This window comes from Callorhinus ursinus, unplaced genomic scaffold (assembly GCF_003265705.2).
Source record: "Callorhinus ursinus isolate GAN/ISIS: 27379988/994484 unplaced genomic scaffold, GSC_fseal_2.0 scaffold33, whole genome shotgun sequence".
In the NCBI taxonomy this organism is placed as follows: domain Eukaryota; kingdom Metazoa; phylum Chordata; class Mammalia; order Carnivora; family Otariidae; genus Callorhinus; species Callorhinus ursinus.
This window is the reverse complement of record NW_027397095.1, coordinates 7,340,483-7,355,320: the sequence shown is the minus strand read 5'-3', so window position 1 is coordinate 7,355,320 and position 14,838 is coordinate 7,340,483.

The following is a 14,838-nucleotide window of genomic DNA, read 5'->3' as shown; positions in this document are numbered from 1 at the left end:
TGCCACATTACTGAATTGCTGTATGAGTTCTAACAGTTTTGGGGTGGTCTTTTGGATTTTCCACCTAGACTATGTCATCTTCAAAGAATGAGAGTTTGACTTCTTCTTTGCTGATTCGGTTGGATTTTATTTCTTTTTGTTGTTTGATTGTTGAGGTTAGGACTTCTAGTACTATGTTGAACAACAGTGGTGGTAGTGGACATCCTTGCTGTGTTCCTGACCTTAGGGGGAAAGGTCTCAGTTTTTCCCCATTGAGTATGATATTTGCTGTGGGTTTTTCATAGATGGCTTTTATGATATTGAGGTATGTACCCTCTATCCCTACACTGTGAAGAGTTTTAATCAAGAAAGGATGCTGTACTTTGTCAAATGCTTTTTCTGCATCTATTGAGAGGATCATATGGTTCTTGTTCTTTCTTTTATTAATGAATTGTATCACATTGATTGATTTGCGGATGGTGAACCAACCTTGCAGCCCAGGAATAAATCCCACTTGGTCGTGGTGAATAATCATTTTAATGTACTGTTGGATCCTATTGGCTAGTATTTTGGTGAGAATTTTTGCATCCATGTTCATCAGGGATATTGGTCTGTAATTTTCCTTTTTAATGGGGTCTTTGTTTGGTTTTGAGATCAAGGTAATGCTGGCCTAATAGAATGAGTTTCAAAGTTTTCCTTCCATTTCTATTTTTTTGAAACAGCTTCAGAAGAATAGGTATTAACTCTTCTGTAAATGTTTGGTAGAATTTCCCTGAGAAGCCATCTGGCCCTGGGCTGTAGTTCATTGAGAGATTTTTGATTATTGCTTCAATTTCCTTGCTGGTTATAGGTCTGTTCAGGTTTTCTGTGTCTTCCTGGTTCAGTTTTGATGGGTTATATGTATCTAGGAATGCATCTATTTCTTCCAGATTTTTTAATTTGTTGGCATATCGTTGCTCATAATATGTTCTTATAATTGTTTGTATTTCTTCAGTGTTGATTGTGATCTCTCCTCTTTCATTCATGATTTTATTTATTTGGGTCCTTTCTCTTTTCTTTTTGATAAGTCTGGCTAGGGTTTTATTGATTTTATTAATTCTTTCAAAAAACCAGCTCCTAGTTTCGTTGATCTATTCTACTGTTCTTTCGGTTTCTATTCATTGATTTCTGTTTTAATCTTTATTATTTCTCTTCTGCTGAGTTTAGACTTTATTTGCTGTTTTTTTTTTTTTTTTCTCCAGCTCCTTTAGTTGTAGGGTTAGGTTGTGTATTAGAGACCTTTCTTGTTTCTTGAGAAAGGCTTGTATTGCTATACACTTTCCTCTTAGGACTGCCTTTGCTGCATCCCAAAGATTTTGAACAGTTGTGTTTCATTTTCATTGGTTTCCATGATTTTTTTTAATTCTTCTTTAATTTCCTGGTTGACCCACTCATTTTTTAGTAGGATGCTCTTTAGCCTCCATGTAGTTGAGTTCTTTCCGACTTTCCTCCTGTGATTGAGTTCTAGATTCAAAGCATTGTGGTCTGAAAATATGCAGGGAATGATCCCAATCTTTTGGTACCAGTTGAGACCTGATTTGTGACCTAGGATGCCATTTATTCTGGAGAATGTTCCAGGTGCGCCAGAGAAGAATGTATATTCTGTTGCTTTGGAATGGAATGTTCTGAATATATCTGTGAAGTCCATCTGGTCCAGTGTGTACTTCAAAGCCCATATTTCCTTGTTGATCTTCTGCTTTGATGACTGACATGCCCATTTCAGTGAGGGTGGTGTTAAAATGCCCTATTATTATTTTTTTATTGTTGATGTGTTTCTTTGATTTTGCTATTAATTGACTTATATAATTGGCTGCTCCCATGTGAAGGGCATAATTATTTAAAATCGTTAGATCTTTTTTGTTGGATAGACCTTTTAATTATGACATAGTGCCCTTCCTCCTCTTTTATTATAGTCTTTGTTTTAAAATATAATTTGTCTGATATAAGGATTGCCACCCCAGCTTTCCTTTGATGTCTGTTAGCATGATAAATATTTTTTTATCCCCTCACTTTAAATTTGGAGGTGTCTTTGGGTCTAAAGTGATCTCTTGCAGACAGCATATCGATGGGCTTCTTGCTTTTTTATCCAATCTGATACTTTGTGTCTTTTGATAGGGGTATTTATCCCATTTACGTTCAGAGTAACTATTGAAAGGTATGAATTTATTGCCATTTTATTGACTGTAAAGTGACTGTTACTCTACATTTCCTTTGTTCTTTTCTGGTCTATGTCACTTTTGACCTCTCTCTTTGCTTAGAAGACCTCTTTTAATATTTCTTGTAGATCTGGTTTGGTGATCACAAATTCTTTTAGTTTCTCTTTGTTCTGGAAGCTTTTTATCACTCTTATTTTGAATGACATCCTAGCTGGACATTTGTGGCTGCATATTTTTCTCGTTTAACACCCTGAATGTATCATGCTAGCCTTTCTTGTCTGCCAAGTCTTTGTGGATAGCTCTGCTGCCATTCTAATGTTTCTAACTTCCTAGGTTGTAGAACTCTTGCCCTGAGTTGCTTTCAGGATTTTCTCTTTGTCTTTGAGATTTTTAAGTTACACTCTTATATGTTGGGGTACTGACCTATTTTTATTGATTTTGATGGGGGTTCTCTGTGCCTCCTGGATTTTGATGTCTGTTTCTTTCCCCAGTTTTGGCAAGTTCTCTACAATAATTTGCTCAAATATACCCTCTGCCCCTCTCGTTCTTTCCTCCTCTTTTGGGATCCCAATTATTCTAATATTGTTCCACTTTACGGTATCACTTATCCCTCAAATTCTTTCCTCGTGATCCAGTAGTTTTTTTTCCCTCTTTTTCTCAGCTTCTTTATTCTCCATCATTTGGTTTTCTATATCACTAATTCTCTCTTCTGCCTCATTTATCCTAGCAGTTAGAGCCCCCACTTTTTATTGCATCTCATTAATAGGTTTTTGATTTTGACTTGGTTAGATTTTAGTTCTTTTATTTCTCCAGAAAGGGATTCTCTAGTGTCTTCTACTTCTTTCAAGCCCAGTTAGTATCTTTATAATCATTATTCTGAACTCTAGTTCTGATATCTTACTAATGTCCATATTGATTAGGTCCCTGGTAGTCAGTACTGTCACTTGTTCCCTTTTATGAGGTGAGTTTTTCCATATTGCCATTCTGTCCAGAGAATAATAGATGAATGAGAGAACAAAATACTAAAATGGCAACAACAAACCCAGAGAAATATACACTAAACAAATCAGAAGAGACCCAAAACAAGGGGGAAAAAGTAAGTCAGAATATAATCAGAGTTGAGCAGAATAGAGCAATACACTGGATTCTGTGTGTATTTTAGTCTGTTTTTAGAAAACTAGATCCCAATATTGTAAAGAAAGAAAAACTTATATATGTACAAAAATAAAATTAAATACAATGAAAAGATAGAATGTAACTGTAAAAATGGAAATTAAAAGACAAAAAAACACAAAATAGAAAGAAACAATAACAACATTAACAAAATGGAAGGGATATAAAGAGACAGTTGAAGACAACAAAACAATACACTATCTCCTGAGTGTATTTTGGTCAGTTTGTTAGAGAAAACTACATCTCAAAACTGTAAAAGAAAATCCTATATATACCAAAATGAAATTAAATACATTGAAAGGATGGATTGTAACTGTAAAGATGAAAATTAAAAAAAGATGTTAACAAAACAAAAAAGAAAAAAAATGAAGAAGAAGGTAAAAAAGAGAATATGATCAGAGGGGTGAATAGTTCAGAGCCATACACTAGATTTTGGGTGTATTTTGGTCTGTTAGAAGAAACTACATCCCAAAATTTTAAAGAAAAAAAACTTACATATATATACAATGAAGGGATAGAATGTAACTGTGAAAATGAAAATTAAAAAAAGATTTCAGGGGTACCTGGGTGGCTCAGTCGTTAAGTGTCTGCCTTTGGCTCAGGTCATGATCCCGAGGTTCTGGGATCAAGCCCTGAATTGGACTTCTGGCTCTGCGGGAAGCCTGCTTCTCCCTCTCCCACTCTCTCTGCTTGTGTTCCATCTCTCGCTGTGTCTTTCTCTGTCAAATAAATAAAAATATTTAAAATATATTTTATTTTTTATTTTTTTAATTTAATTTAGGTTTCCTACTCCTCTGCCATCCTGCTCCTCCTAGCAACACATGTAGTCTTTACAGCCTCCTTCTCCTAAAATGGAGTGGATAAAATAGGAAATTTGTTGAAAAAGGAAAGAAGAAAAATTTTTTAAAAATTAAAAAATAAGGAAAATTAAAAAAACTTAAAGTGGAAAAACTAAAGAATCATGGGGGAAAACCCATGAGTTCTATGTGCTGTATTTCCCTAGTGTTGGAGTTTTGCTGTTCTCATTGATCAGTAAACTTGGCCTTGGCTGGATGTTCTTGCTGATCTTCTTGGGGAGGGGCCTGTTGCATTGATTCTGGAGTGTTTTTGGCCGGTCGAAATTGTACCGCCCTTGCCAGGGGGCCAGGATAAGTAATCTGCTCCAATTTGCTTTATATGCATTTTGTTCACTCAAGGCTTTCCCAGTAACTTTAGAGGATGAGAATGAAAATGGTGGCCTCCCAATCTCTGGCCCTGGAGCAGAAAGCTCAGAGTGCCACTCCTCAGTGAGCCCTCAAAAAAAAGCAATCACTACTGTCGCCCTGGTCTCCAGCTGCACTCTGAGCTCACCCAGCCTGTGACCGAGTGTTTCTATCTCAGGCACATGACCCCGTTTCAAGTCTCCAAACCCTGTAGACTCCTGTGGCATGCTTCCACGCCACTCCTCCTGGGGGAGGAATGGAGGTCTTGATGGTTCTGCTGCTTGTTGGGCCCCTGCTCAGAAAGCAATCACCTGACAGCTGCAGTTCATGGTTTATGGCATCCCTGAGCTGAGAGCCCACTCCTGGTCTCACTCTTTGCAGCCAGCTTCCCAGTTCCAATGCTTGGGAGCTCTGCCACACTCAGTCACTTCCTGGTCTTCCTGTGACCCTGGGGATCCTGAGACCACACTGCCCCAGCTAGGGATCTGTCCGCACTTAGCAGCCTGAGCGACATGCCTCACCAGAGCAGATTTCTGAAAGTTTCGATTTTGTGCTCTGCTACTATGTCACTTGCCGGTAGCTGGTTGATGGAGGTTCCCTCCTCCCGAGGTCTATCTTCCAATTCACTTTTCCACACTTCCTACCTTGCAGAAAGCGGTCATTTTTCTATTTGTAGAGTTGCAGCTATTCTTCTCTTTGATCCCCATTTGAGTTCGCAGGTGTTCAGAATGATTTGATAGCTATCTAGCTGAATTCTTGGGACCAGATGAAATTAAGGTCTTCTACTCCTCCACTATCTTGGACTCTCTCCCAGCTGCTCTAATCTTTATTATTTCCCTTCTTCTGGCTTTAGGCTTAATTTTTGTTATTTTTCTAACTCCTTTAGGTCTAAGTTTAGGTTTTTTGAGATTTTTCTTGCTTCTTGAAGTAGGGCTATATTGTTATATACTTCCCTGTTAGGACCACTTTTGCTGCATCCTAAAGGTTTTGGACTATCATGTTTTCATTTTCATTTGTTTCTGTGTATTTTTTTTTTTAGTTTCTTCTTTGATGTCCTGGTTGACCCATTCATTGTTTAGTAGTGTGTTGTGTAACTTCCAAGTATTTGTGGTCTTTCCAAATTTTTTCTTTTGGTTGACTTCAAGTGTCATAACATTGTTACCAGAAAATATGCATGGTATGGTCTCAATCTTTTTGTACTTGCTGAGGCCTGAACCATTTATATGAAAGTTCATTTGTATCCACATCCTTACCAACACTTGCTTATTGTTTTTTGTTTTGTTTTGTTTTTTGTTTGTTTGTTTGTTTGTTAGCTATTCTGACACATATGAGGTTACATCTCATTGTGGTTTTGATTTGCAGTTCCCTGATGATGAGTGATGTTGAGAATCTTTTTGTTTTTCGTGTGTGTGTGTGTGTGTGTGTGTGTGTGTGTGCGTGTTTTGGCCATCTGTATGTCTTCTTTGGAGAAATGTCTGTTCATGTCTTCTGCCCTTTTTTTAAATTAGATTATTTTGGAGAGGTGTTGAATTGTAGAAGTTCTTTATATATTTTGGATACAAACCCTTTACCAGATATGTTATTTGCAAATATCTTCTTCCATTCAGTAGGCTGTCTTTTTGTTTTATGGATGATTTCCCTCACCGTGCAAAAGCTGTTTATTTTGATGTAGTCCCATTAGTTTATTTTTGCTTTTGTTTCCCTTGCCAAAGAAGACATATTAATAAAAAAATGTTTCTATGCTTGATGTCAGACATTACCACCTATGTTTTCTTCTAGGACTTTCATGGTTTCAGGTTTCACATTTAGGTCTTTAATCCATTTTTAGTTTTTTTTTCTTTTTTTTTCTTTGCATATGGTTAAGGCAGTGTTCCAGTTTCATTCTTTTGCATGTAGCTGTCTATTTTTCCCAGCACTATTTATTGAAGAGATGGTCTTTTTCATTGTATATTCTTGTCTCCTTTTTATAGATTAATTGACCATTTAATCATGGATTTATTTCTGGGACTTTTATTCTGTTCTATTGATCTATGTCTATTTTTGTGCCAGTACAATATTGTTTTGATTACTACATCTTTGTAATATATTATGGAATCTGGAATTGGGATACCTCTTCTTTCTCAAAATTTCTCTGACTGCATAGTATCTCTTTCCATTAAGTTTTGAAATAAAACTATTTTTAAATCATTATAATTTGTACCCAAACACTGTGACTCTATCAAATATTGGCTAGTGGCCATGAAATTAAAAAAAAAAAGGACAAATTCATAGGGCAAGAGAGAAAATAGGGTATATTTAAATGAATACAGGCTTTGGAATTTGAACCAGTTTTGAATCTCTTGAGATCATGCTAATTATTTAACCTACCAGAACTTCAAATTCCTTATCTGTGACACATGGATAATAATTATTGTAGAGTTGTGAAGATTAGATTATGGCACCCAGAAAATGGCAAAGTATATAATAAGCACATAATAAATATTAATCACAAAAATAATTTTTATTGTGTAATCTTGCCATTTGGCAATCTTCTCTTGATTTGAATGATATTATATTCATAAAATTTTTAAAAGATCTTATTTATTTATTTGAGAGAAGAGAGACAGAGACAGAACATGAGCGGGGGGGGGGCAGAGGGAGAGGGAAAAGCAGTCTCCATTCTGAGCAGGAAACCTGTTGCAGGGTTCTATCCCAGGATTCCAGGATCATGACCTGAGCTTAAGGAAGATGCTTAACTGACTGAGCCACCCAGGTGTCCCTATATTCATCAATTTTCAGTACCTTGATACATTTCTGCTGAGTCTGAGATCCTACCAAAACTACAATATGTGTAAATTTATGTTTATAATTGAGGATTCCTAAAAAGATTTTCATTAACCATGGGTATGATTTATATTGATCAAGTAGAACTTTATACAAAATACACTGATGGTCATTGCATTTATTTGCTATTTCTCTTTGCTACTTTCAGATATAGGGTGCCCTTTTACCTGAAATACACATGTAGAGAAAAAGGTCCAAGATAGAGTATAGATAGAGCTGAACTTTTCCGTGCTATTTTTTGTATGTCTTCATTCAATAAATATTTACTGAATGTTACTATGTATCAGGCATATGATAGGCACTGGAGATAAAAGGATAAACACGAATGAGCGGAATCTGCTCTCAGAGACTGTGGTATAATATGGAAGACAGACAGACCAAAAAATAATTAACTGGAAATTGCTAAACTACAGTCATGGTGATAACATAGGAATGCTTATAGAAACATCAGGGATGGAAGCAGTATTAAATTTAAAACCTGAAGGATATAGAAACGTTAATCAAGTAAAGAAGGAATGAAAAATTTGAGGAAAAAAATTGTGTATGAAGGTCCTGGAGCTTTTAAAAAGTACGACAGATTTCAAAAACTGAGAGAAGTCTAGTGGGACTTAAAAAATAGAGCAAAGAGAAGAGGAATGCAAAATTAAGTTTGGAGAAAGAGAATGGATGAGTATTATGGGCTTTAACCCCAAAACAGTGGGGGGAGCCTGGGTGGCTCAGTTGTTAAGCGTCTGCCTTCAGCTCAGGTCATGATCCCAGGGTCCTGGGTTCGAGCCCCATATCGGGCTCCCTGCTCAGCAGGAAGGCTGCTTCTCCCTCTCTCACTCTCCAAGCTTGTGTTCTCTCTCTCGCTGTGTCTCTCTCTGTCAAATAAATAAAATCTTAAGAAAAAAACAACTATAACCCCAAAACAGTGGGAAGTTACTGCTGGATTTTAAGCAAAAGAGTGATATAATCAAATCTATTAAAAAAAAAGAATACTCTGGAAGCATCACAATTCCAGATGTCAGGTTATATTACAAAGCTATAATAATCAAAACAGTACAGTAATGGCACAAAAATAGACACATAGATCAATAGAACAGAATAGAAAACCTAGAAATGAACCCACAACTATATGGGTTCTTTGACAAAGAAGGAAAGAATATCCAATGGGAAAAAGAATGTCTCTTCAACAAATGCTGTTGGGAAAACCAGACAGCAACATTACTAAAAAATGAAACTAGATCACTTTCTTACGCCATACAGAAAAATATATTCAAAATTATTTAAAGACCTAAATATGAGTCCTAAAACCATAAAAATCCTAGAATATAACACAGGCAGTAACTTCCTTGACATGGACCAGAGCAACTTCTTGCTAGATATGTCTCATGAAGCAAAGGAAACAAACGCAAAAATAAACTATTGGGACTACATTGAAATAAAATGTTTCTGCACAGTGATAGAAACAATCAACAAAACTAAAAGGCGACCTATGGAATGGCAGAAGATATTTACAAATGACATATCTGATGAAGGGTTAATATCCAAAAGAAAGACCTTATAAAACCCAACACCCAAAAATGAATAATCCAGTTTACAAATGGGCAGAAGACATGAATAACTTTTCCAAAGAACACATACAGAGGCCAACAGACAGATGAAAAGATGATTAAATTACTGATCATCAGGAAAATGCAAATCAATTGACAGATGTAGTGAAAAGAAGGAACCTGCATGCCAATATTCATAGCAACAATGTCCACAATAGCCAAACTGTAGAAGGAGCTGAGATGCCCTTTAACAGATGAATGGATAAAGAAGATGAGGTACATATATACAGTGAAATATTACTCAGCTATCAGAAAAGATGAATACCCACCATTTGCATTGGTATAAAAGGAATTGGAGGGGATTATGCTAAGTGAAATAAATCAAGCAAAGAAAGACAATTATCATATGGTTTCAGTCATATGTGGAAAATAAAGAATAGCATGGAGGACCACAGGGAAAGGAGATAAAACTGAGGGGGAGAAATCAGAAAGGGAGATGAACCATGAGAGACTATGGACTCTGGGAAACAAACTGAGGGTTACAGAGGGGAAGAGAGTGGGGGAATAGGGTAACCGGGTGATAGGTATTAAGGAAGGCATGTGTTGTGATGAGCACTGGGTGTTATATGCAACTGATGAATTGCTGAACACTACATCAAAAACTGATGATGTAATATACAGTGGCTAACAACATAATTTAAAAAAAAGGAGAATGCAAATCAAAATACAATGTGATATTACCTCACACCTGTCAGAATGACTAAAATCAAAGATGCAAGAAACAAGAGGTGTTTGCGAAGATGTGGAGAAAGGTGAACACTCTTGCCCTGTTGATGGGAATGAAAAGTGGTGCAGACACTCTTGAAAACAGTATGGATGTTGCTCAAGAAATTAAAAATAGAACTACCTTATGATCTAGCAATTGCACTACCAGGTATTTACCCAAAGAATACAAAAATACTATTTCAAAGGGATACATGCACCCTGATGTTTATTTTTTATAGCAGCATTAACTATAATAGCCAAATTATGGAAACAGCCCAAGTGTGCATCAATTGATAAATGGATAAAGTAGATGTGATATATATATATCACATGAATATTATATTCTGTTCTTTTTTTTTTAAAGGTAGATTTGATTCTATCACTCTTTTGCTTAAAATCCAGCAGTAACTTCCCACAGTTTTGGGGTTAAAGCCCATAACACCCATTCTCTTTTTCCAAACTTAATTTTGCATTCCTCTTCTCCTTGCACTGTATTCCATTCCATCCATTAATATTCTATATATAATGAAATATTACTCAGCCATCAAAAAGAATGAAATCTTGATATTTGCAACAACATGAATGGAGCCAGAGAGTATTACGATAAGTGAAATAAGTCAGTCAGAGAAAGACACATACCATATGATTTCACTCATATGTGGAATTTAAGAAAAAAAGAGCAATGGGAAGGGACAGAGAGAGAGAGAGAGAGAGAGAGAGAGAGAGAGAGAGAGAGACACCAAAAATAGACTCTTAACTATAGAGACCAAACCGATGGTACCAGAAGGGAAGGTGTTGGGTGTTGGGTTAAAGAGGTGATGGTTATTAAGGAGAGTATTTGTGATGAGCACTGGGTGTTGTATGAAAGTGTGGAATCACTATATTGTACACCTGAAACTAATATTACAGCATATGGTAGTTAATTGGAATTTTAATAAAAATTATAAAAAGAATACATCACAGAGTAAAGACAAAGGATGAGTATACATTTAGAAAGATCAAAATAAGCTAATTATGTACCTGAACTGCAAATGCTGATAATTCAAGAAAGGTGTATGGGGAAAATGTTCAAATGAAGAGAATTCTATTAATTAACCTAATTTTTCTGTGGATTAGGAGAGTGTCACTATTATTTACTTAGCAATAGAACACCCTGGTACTGTTTTAAGGACTTGAGTATTTTGAGAACTTTTAGCACAGAGGCTGGAAGTAAACGTAAATGCATAACAATTGGATTTCTTGAATGCACTCCTTGTGTTCTTAAATGATCATTAATTAATGAGACCTGTTTTATTTTTTTTAAGATTTTATTTAGTTGACAGAGAGAGACACAGAGAGAGAGGGAATACAAAGGGGGGGGATGGGAGAGGGAGAAGCAGGCCTCCTGAAGAGCATGGAGCCCAATGTGGGGCTCCATCCCAGTACCCTGGGATCATGACCTGAGCCAAAGGCAGACGCTTAACAACTGAGCCACCCAGGCGCCCCAAGACCTATTTTATTTTTATGATGTACGGATTAATGTCTAGAGTGTCAGCTTATACCTCAAAAGCCCTGAGATGATTGAAAAGAGAAGAGACTTCATTATCAGACAGACCTGTGTTTGAATCTCAGCACGTTTGCTTTGTAGCTGAGTTACAGTTTTACTGAGCCTTGCTTTCCTTACCTGGAAAAATAAAGATAAGCCTTTTTAAATGCTGAGTTTTCAAGTCGTTATTGAGGTCTAATTTAATTAATGTGTATATGGGGCTGAGAACGCCACAATTACCTAGTGAATGGTAATTGCTACAGTGATAGAAAAAATGATACTAAAAATAGTTCTTTTTATTATTATATTCATTGTCACACCAAATGAAATAAAGTTCTTCTTGCCATTCATCACAAGAAAAAACATTAGAGAGAAAGAATCCTTGATGTTACAAAAGTGAATGGAGTGCCTCAAGAAGCTTCCATCAAAGCCGAGCCATTAGGACATTAGACAAGGAAAAACTACTCCCAATCTATGACACATAAAGAAATTCTTTATTCACAAAGTAGAAAAGTTAGCTTCATAAGAATAAAAATGTGAAGAGAAATATTCAAAAGGAAGACAATGGCACAACTGCTCAAAATCAGTCCATTTACAACAAACAAACAAATAGGGGTATTTCTTGTTAATCATGTCCATTTGCAGAGTGATTTTTCCCATTTTGTTTTATTTCATAAAGCATTTACAATATTGCAACGTTCTTTTTCATGGTTTATTTTCCCAAACTTAACCAACACAGAATTATTATTTCCTTTATTTAGATGAATAAAGTGAGTTACAAGGTTAAAAATAGTTCCTAAAATGATACAGTTTGTTGATGACACCTCTTTATTCAGTAAAACTGAATCTTAGTCTAAATTTTAATTGTCAACTCATTCAACATTTTCAGAACATAAGCCACATACAACATAAAGGATGATTAGCTTTTTAGATTAGTTTTAGATGCATGGCAGAACTGAGTGAAAGCTACAGAGATTCTTCATTTACCCTCAGCCCCAGCACAGGAACAGATTCCCCCATTATCAACAACACTCACCAGAATGGTGTATTTGTTACAATTGATAAACCTATGTTGACACATCATAATCACCAAAAGTCCATAGTTTACATTATGGTTCACTCTTGGTATTGTACGTACTATGGGTTTGGCCAAATATATAATGACACATATCTATAATTATTGTATCATACAGAATATTTTCACGGCCCAAAATATTCTCCGTGTGCTGCTGATTCATTCTTTCCCCCACTCTCAACCCTTGGCATTCACTTAACTTTTTACTGTCTCCATAGTTTTGAATTTTCCAAAATGTCATACTGTTGAAATCATATACTATGTAGACTTTTTATATTAGCTTTTTTCACTTAGCAATGTGCATTTACATTTCTTCCATGTCTTTTCATGGCTTGATAGCTCATTTCTTTTAAACACTAAGTAATATTCCATTATCTGTATGTATCAAAGTTTGTTTATCCATTCACCTACTAAAGGATATCTTTTTTGCTTCCAAGTTTTGAAAATAACGAATAAAGCTGCTATACAAATTCATGTGCTGGCTCTTATGTGGACATGTTTTCAAGTCCTTTAGATAAATACCAAGGGGCATGACTGCTGGATTGTATGGTAAAAGTATGTATAGTTTTGTAAGAAACTGCTAAACTCTCTTCCAAAGTAGCCAAACCATTTTGCATTCCCATGAGCAATGAACAAAGGGCTCTTGTTGCTCTACATTGTCACCAGGATTTGAGGTTGTCCGTCTTCCAGATTTTGGCCATACAAATAGGTATGTAGTGGTATCTCATTGTTTTAATTTTCATTTTCTTGATGATACGTGATGTGGAGCATCTTTTCTTATCTTTATTTACCATTGGTATAACTTTTTTTGTGAAGTATCTGTTAAGGTCTTTGGCCCATTTTTAATAAGTTTGTTTATTTTCTTATTGTTGAGTTTTAAGATTTCTTTATATATTTTGGATAACATTTCTTTATCAGATGTGTCTTTTGCAAATATTTGCTTCTAGTTTGTGACTTGTCTTCTCATACTCTTGATATCTTTTGCAGAGTAGATTTTTTTAATTTTAATGAAGTCCAGCTTATCAGTTACTTCTTTCATGGATCATTCTTCTGGTGTTGTACCTACAAAGTCATCATCAAACTCAAGGTCATCTAGGTTTTCTTGTTATCTTCTAGGAGTTTTATATTTGTGTTTTATCTATTTATTTTAGGTTGGGGGGAGGACTGGGGGACAGGAAGAATCCCAAGCAGACTCCATGCTGAGCATGGAGCCTAATGCTGGACTCCATCTTAAGACCTTAAGGTCATGACCTGAGTTGAAACTAAGATTCAGACTTAACAGACTGTGCCACACAGGCATCTCCCTGATGGATGTCAGGTCTTCATCTGGATTCATTTTTTTGCATGTGGACATCTAGTTGTTCCAGCACCATTTGTCAAAAAGACTATCTTTGCTCCCTTGCATTTCTCTTGCCCCTTTGTCAAAGATCAATTGATTATTTTTATTGTTTTACACAACCTTAAAGGCCATGCATTGTATGGTCCCTATTGACTTCTCTAGCTCATGCTACTTTCTCCTAGACTGTTCCTTTCCATTCTTCAGGTCTCACTTGATTATCGTCTTTTTCTGAGTGACCTTCTTTGAGTATTTTTCATTTCCTTTTTTGAGCATTCTTTCTAAGATAGATTTCTTATTTCTGTTGTCTAGTTACTATCTCACATCACTCTGTTTTGATTTCTTTAAAAAGCTTGTCACATTGTACACTTTCTTATATATTTGTTTACTTAATCATTTTGTATAGTCCCTCCTCCAGCAATCTATCCACTAGAACATAAGCTTTGCAAAGGTGAGATATCATTTCTTTCTGTTCTCTGCTCTATTTACAGTTCCCAGAACAATGACTTGATGTAGTAAGTTTCAGTAAATATTTTTTAATAAACCAGTACTTATTTTAGAAATATATTCCTCAATATGAAAAATATAGAACAAAGTTTGGCTAGAGAAAGATAAGCTTTACTTATCTAAAATTATTATTAATTTTGGGGGGCAGGTCTTTATGTTTTCTATTGGTTTATGTGTTACTGTTAAGGCATAATTGCTCCAGATGTTGACCATATTCACATGCTTGTGTCATGTGCATCTGTACCTGATCTCATTTATTTTTCACAATATTCCTGTTAAGTAGGTAAGATTATTCCAAATTTGAAATAACTGAGACTCATAGGTTAGAGATTTATTTAAGATCACACAACCATTAAGTTGTAAAACCAGAATTCCAACTAAGATTTCTGACTCCAAAACCTGCATTCTTTTTATTGTATCACATTGCCTTCCTCTCTAAAGTGATTCCAAGACTGTAAAAATGTTTCAGTATGAGCCCCATTAGATTGGGAAATAGAAAGCCAAACAACTGATATATTTCTACTTCCATCAGGGATGCCTTAGGACCTAGAACCTCAAAGGACACAGTGATAAAGAGAGAATTATGAAAGCAGAGAAAATCTGAGAAAACCTGACCCTATGATGAGCACCTGTTCTGCATAAAGTGTTATAAAAATATCTGAAATAAATAATACTTTATATGTTAAAAAAAAAGAATAAGATAGTAGGAAGGGTAAAATGAAG